The sequence below is a fragment of the Acartia tonsa genome, chromosome 8 (assembly GCF_053477335.1).
Source record: "Acartia tonsa isolate MP-2025a chromosome 8, ASM5347733v1, whole genome shotgun sequence".
Taxonomy (NCBI): domain Eukaryota; kingdom Metazoa; phylum Arthropoda; class Copepoda; order Calanoida; family Acartiidae; genus Acartia; species Acartia tonsa.
The window spans coordinates 42967415-42974155 of NC_137267.1; the positions used below are offsets into that span (position 1 = coordinate 42967415).

Sequence of the window (6741 nt, forward strand, 5' to 3'; positions counted from 1 at the left end):
ATAAATATAATATAGAAGAGTTTGTGTAATAATTTTGTTTACCATTATTTGGTATGTATTGTACATCAATTTATCGTCCATTTTCTTATCCCTAGATATTCCTGTTACAACATTAAATACTTATTTAGATAAATACAAATATTCTAGAAGGATGGTTAGATGGACAGGTCTGCTACAGCTTTCCGCAAATAGTAAAATGAGAAATTATAACATTAAATTTCATGATTTTTATTTCAATAATAGTGGAAAATTATATGTAATGCGATGCTATGAATAATTTTCATTATTGCTGAGAACCGGTTCTAATACATCGGATATTATTCGGTTTGAAGCTATTCTGGTTATTTTGTGTGTCTGGTAAAATCTCATCTATAATATTAAGTAGAACAATGTCTGTCCGACTGTTTCCTTCTGAAGTTTAGGATCTCGCTAGCTGCTGAAGTGATAAAGTTGTGCTGCTAAGGGAATAAACCTACTGGCCCTCTGGTAGTGTTAAGATATTTAAAAGAGTGGTGGGACAACCCCGATCCCAAAAAATTACCCACACTCCCAAATTATTTCTCTTTTTTTTGTATTTACTTTTAAATACTTTTTTTCTGTTTTTATACCTTGCTAAAATAAATAGAAAGAATGGGAAACTTAAAAAAGATCTGAAAGATAGATAAATAGAATAAATTGATAAATACTTGAATGAATCTATGGATTAATTAATGTATTGATAGAAAGATACAAATCTTTTGTATTTACGTCATCATATAGAATATGTTTCATAATCTATCATTTTTTTATACAAGGAAATATTTTGAACAAGAATATCAGAATTATGAACCATTTTTCAGTATAGCTTCGAAACCTGAAAAATCATGCATAGCATCGTATTACAGTCAATTTTCCACAAATATTAAAAAATAATCAAAAAACTACCACCAGTTTTGTTAGCCAGGCTTTTTGTTTCCTCAGGGGAAATCTTGGTTGTTAAATTTTCATTTTAATATCCCCAGAAAGCTGATTATTATATGATGCGATAAATAACTTTTCTTCATCTCACAAAATAAACTAAAATAAACTAAATAAACTATCTAAAAAGTCAAAAGGTCGTCTGCGTTAAAAACAATCAATTGAAATCTCGATAACATAGTTGAGCGTGATTTTTAATTGACTGATTTAAACGCAGAAGACATTTTTTACTTCAAAACCCAACTCTGATCTAGTATTAATTTTTCATAATTTTTGTCTATATTCTTGCATGTTTTCATATAGCAGACGAATTAATTAATTAACAGGATTATTATGCACTTTTTTCATATCATATTATATGAAGTAGTACGATATTTTGTCTGTACCTTAAGATCTCACTAACCACTGAACCGATTGGGTTCTCCGTTTTAGAGAAGCTTTATATAGGTCCTTGGGGTGATTTTAGGCAGTTTCTTGTTTCGATCTAAGTATTGGGATGGTTTTGGGCTACTTTTCTGCTCTTTCCTATCCTTTCAAATACAAAGCCCCTAGAGACAACAAGGATAGGGTCTCCTGCAAGGAATAGACATAAGATACAAAAATACCCACCCCTTATTTTCAATTAATATAAATAAAAGGGTTGGGTTTTAAGTGCCAAAAAGTCACCTTGTGTGTATTCCTAAAATGTTGAAAGAGGAGGATAGTTTTTTATTGTCCGACACTTTGGCAAAGCAACACACAATTTATACAAATTAATTATTTTATTTAGACATTAACCTTTTACAACATTCTAACAGCAAACAATTCATTCAATGAACCTTGCTACTTTATTTTTGGGTATGTTCATACGTCCATCCGTCCTTTTGTACGACTGTAAATATTTTTCTTATTGTCATCTTTTCAATTTTAAAAATAAAAACCATATCAAAAATTAATATTTACTTATTCATAATTTAACATCATAAAACATAACCAAATTTTATTACCAAATATATTGATTCAAGTGCATTATTTGTAAAACCGTAAGCCTTTAAATGGTTGACAAAATTAATCTTAGAATCGACACCTTCAAAGACTCGGGGCAATCAGATTGGCTTGAGCAGATACCACCTTAAAATTTAAAAAAAAAATTTTTTTAATTCTTATACACACTTCTGTCATAGAAAAATTGAAAATAAAATATTGTAAAACATATTATTTTTCATTTTCCTTGATGAAAAATTATTACTTGTGTAATTTGATAATTAGTCTTCCTTATATATTTTGTTTTGCTTCGCCCTAAGAGGTAATGGGAAGTCCCCCTCCTATATAGAATTATTTTTAAGGTTATAAAGATATTTTTAAAAAATCTTTGTAAAATTATTCTTTTTCAAAAATAAACCAAGGTTTATTGCAGGATACACAAACTTTCTGAATTCATAAGAAAATTAAATATTTTTCTTTTGTTTGGAGGGGGGGGGGGGGTGTTTTCTCCAGCCACTTAAAGTTTTTTGTTTACATAAAATAAATTTTTTTGAAGTTTTTTGTTTAGGAGAGGTAATTTTACATTTGGGGGAGTTGGGGTTGTCGCATCACCTAAATAAATAGCTTTATTTCCCTGAAGAGTAGAGTCAAATTAGTTTAGTAGTTGCCAAGATCTTAAGCTTCAGATGGACAGAAAGACATTGTACTTTGTATTAATGTTTTTAATTAAAGTTTTTTTGTCAGTTGCAAAGGTTATCAATAACCGCCATGGGCCAATATGGTTCTCCTTTACAATAAAGCTTCTCATAGGTCCAGTGAAGGGTATAACTATTTTAGAGGTGGGTACCACTATGTTACATTATTAATGGAATATGTTTTAAAATTATGATACAAACAAAGACATTGTAGCAAAGATGTTTGAAATTATAAAAGCAAAATATAAAATCATGCATTAGAAGAGTTATAGATGAAAATACAGAAAAAAATGATCTTTTAAAATTTTAAATTTAGGTTTTGTATGAACTTTAAGTATTTTGATATTACCTGGTCCAGAAGCTGGTGCAAAATCATATGGACATATTGTGAGAGAAGTTACACATCTTCCATAGCAGCATACAGGTCTTTCAGGAGGGCAAAGTAGAGGGCATGTTGCGGGTAACATTCCATGATAAAAAAAGGAACAGGACAAGGTTGTATTTGGAAACATTCTCTGCGGGAAGGTACACATCTTCCATTAGAGCAGCAAACATTTGGAGGAAAGCAATCTGGAGGACAACGTGGGTTATCTGAAAAGGGTATATAGCTTAATTATATGTTCAAAAATAATTTTATACTTTTAATTTTCTAAACATGTTGTTTATTGAGTATACTGCATGATTGTTTTAATTTCTTGTGTTTTTATTGTAATTATTGTTATCTTACTTATGATAATGAGCTCTAAAAAACTTTGTTAACTAAAAGTATAGATCAAAATGCTTTTCGGCATTTCAAATGTAACCTGCTGATCTTTGAGCAGCACCATCTACAAACTGACCAAGAAACAAATAGACTATTGGTACCTTAATAAGAATAATAAACATATATTTAAACAAACAATATATAAATTTATAATATGAAAATCATTAAAATATAAAAATTTGAAAAATAGTTCAAGATATCAAATGTAGAAAAAGTCATCGCTAATATAGGGATAGAATGATAATATTAATTTAATTATATTTACAATTTAAATACATTTAATGCAGTAAAATGCTAAATAAGTTGTCAATAATATAGAAAATATTAATGTGTGGTTTAAAAACATTTCATGCAGTGAAATGTAGAAAAAGTCGTCGCTAATATAGGTATAAAATAAAAATATTAAAGTGTGCTTTAAAACTTACAAGTAGAAGCTTCATGTTGATTTTTGTAGAAAAAGTTTAGAACTGAGTTCGATCTTGAAACGTATTCTACTTATAAATAAACTTTTGAGTAGATTAACTGCAACATATGTGATTGCATATCCTGATTGCATAATATGAAACTAACATACACAAAATTGTATAAGAAAACAAAAATGACAACAAAATCAACAAAAGCAAAAAAAGTTGAGACAGTCGGACAAATAAAATTGACATTGATATAAATATTTCATTTTTGTGCTTTGAATTTTATTTGCATCCCATATCGACCTGGGAATTACCTAGAACATTTTTTAAATAGTGTTCAAAAGATGATATACTTTAAGACGTTCTACAGAAGGACGAAAGTCTTTTAAGGAAATATACAAGTGTAACGTGAAATTTGTTTCAGAGTTTGAGGAATTCTAAGTTTTATAAAACACGTTTTGCGTGTTAAAAAAAGTACTGCACAGATAATACAAAATTTAATTTTATTGTTCATTTGAATTGGACCTGCTGCATTTTAATTTTGACATACTCCTTAACCCCAAACGTATGACATATAACTGAGATTTTGAATTTTTGAACATCTCCATCCTGGCAGGCTCAAGATGCCAGCAAACCTGGCAGGGTAAAGGGCAAAATATTTTTTTTTGGACTTAAACAAAGAATTTTATATTATCAAACTTCTAAATATCCTGTAGAAGTAAATCCTCATATGAAATATTAGTATTTAAGTCAATTTCAGATTTCAGGTATGATCCTCCAGGTCTCCAGAAAACTTTGAAAGGCTTCCGTGACTGCATTTTTTTACTTCAAATTTTAAACTTAAGCTTTTCTAACCTCGACCTTCCTTAATTTTGCCGGAGAGGGAATACATCTCCAAACGCTTCGAATATGACACTACCAGAGCCTATAAAATTAATACTTGTAAATTACATGAAGCAGATTTTTAAAAATATTAATTTTTTTTATTTGATCTCTGTCGAAAAATGTAATTTACTCGACTTCTATATGGATTCGAATTATAAAATTTTCCAAGTTAATGTGCATCTACTGTACAACATACTTTTTCCGGTCCTTTTGTTTCACTTATATTTTGCTTGAAATGGTTTTAAATCTATGCTTCGCTGCTTATGAATATTTTTGTCCTTGTTAAAAGTACTTTTACAAATTTTTAAAAAAATAATTCCGTTGTTTCTAAGTTTATAATTGAGGCCCTGTAATTCTCGGGATAAGCAATAAGAAATCCTATATATTTAAATTAGACCAAAAATTAATCCCTTTTTCTTTAGCAGGTATTCATTTAAATTAATTGTTGTAATCTATATTTTATAAGCAATATGAATATCTATATTTTTCCGTTAATACATGTTTTATTAAGTAGGGAAGCTACTCTATAACAGTTGGTGTCCGTCCTTCTTTAACCAGATTAAGCCAGATTATTTTGAAAGGAGAGATAATATTTTTTTTCTCATTATCTATTTTTCTATAACTTTCAATGTATGTAACCGATAGTTTGGCCTATAATTTCAAAAAGCTTCACTTCTATTGCATCAATCGGCCTTGTTTTTTTCTCTTCAAAATGAATCAAAATGTTTAAAATCTTCAAATGGTTCAAATGCATCCTAATCAGATATTTACAAGTACAATTTTAAACTTTAGACTTTAAATTGCATTTTTTTTTGTTTCTAAGTGAAGCATTATTCGACCTTTTAATACCCTTCTTTGTAAATTTAAACTAGTGAATAAAAACTTTAAAAAAAACAAGGGTAACAACATTCATAATAGCAAAGACCTCGCAAATGATCATTTAGGTGTCAGAACAAAATAAGCAGAATATAGTTTTATAAGCCTAATCATAATTTTATGTAAATTTGTTGCAAAATTGCGTCAATACAATGTACTGCACTGTTAAAGGATTTTCTTACATTTTAAGGACTTGATTATAAAGATGATTTGCTACTACTATTATACCTTATTGTCCTATTATTCAGTAGTTAAAAAATTCAACGAACAGAATATAAATATTAAACAATTTTTTGGGTTTAAGTGTCAAATCCAGCTTGTTTTAAATGTATGTGCGTACTTTCTAGTAATGCTTATAGAGTTGCTTCCCTTTCTAAATCGTTGCAGGAATCATACAAAGTTTGAGATTAATAGAACAATTCTAACATGACCAAATTAATGAATAACTTCCATAAAAGGCAAAAAAACTTAACCCCCCCCAAAAATTTTATTATAAACTTTTAAAATGTAACGTTTAATTTTTATTGGGCTACACATTTAGAGAACATTTTGTTATTGGTTGTTATACAATACCAATGAGAAACCAGTAGGTTTTTTTTGTAATGCATATTCCTGTACAATTATTTAGACTGTAATTTATACATTATCGTAAATAACAAAAATGGAGTCTGTTATAAATTGTATTCATGCAATAACTTAAGTAAATTTGGACTAAAAAATAAAGTTGGTGAAATGTTAATTTTCTGCTGACTGAATTCTACATTATTTTAATATCATAGCTACTTTTATGAATGAATAATATATAGACAGTATAGATCAACAATCAGTTCCAAGGCCCAATAGAAACACTGTGCGGGAACAATCCGAACACATTATGGTTAGAAAGTGTACATATTTTGGTATGAAAAGCCAGTTATTAAAATCATTGAAGCGTAACACGTAGCGCATTCGTTCGTTGTCGGGTAGGTTTGAATCTCGGTTCAACACCGCGTCATAACTAAAAACTGTCGCTATGTCATGTGTGCTACATAAATAGTGGGGGAATGCCTGAGCGCAACTCATATTTTTGTGATTTATTATACTCCATAATGATGGCAATTTTGACTAGAAGTTTCAGCCGTGTATCTTAATTTGGAGCCGAGAAAATCATTCCCCCACTTCGTTTCTTACAGATGGACTGACGGACAGAGGG

General features: G+C 29.2%; 1 long non-coding RNA gene across 1 annotated transcript; it reads right to left on the minus strand.

Annotated features, from left to right (window-relative positions):
• Positions 1–1881: 1881 nt before the first annotated feature.
• Positions 1882–3945, minus strand: LOC145327012 (uncharacterized). The gene is made up of 4 exons (XR_013882037.1): positions 3804–3945; positions 3419–3479; positions 2965–3206; positions 1882–2067 (listed from the first exon to the last, which is right to left on the minus strand). It is a non-coding gene; the product is annotated as an uncharacterized LOC145327012 (long non-coding RNA).
• Positions 3946–6741: the final 2796 nt, after the last annotated feature.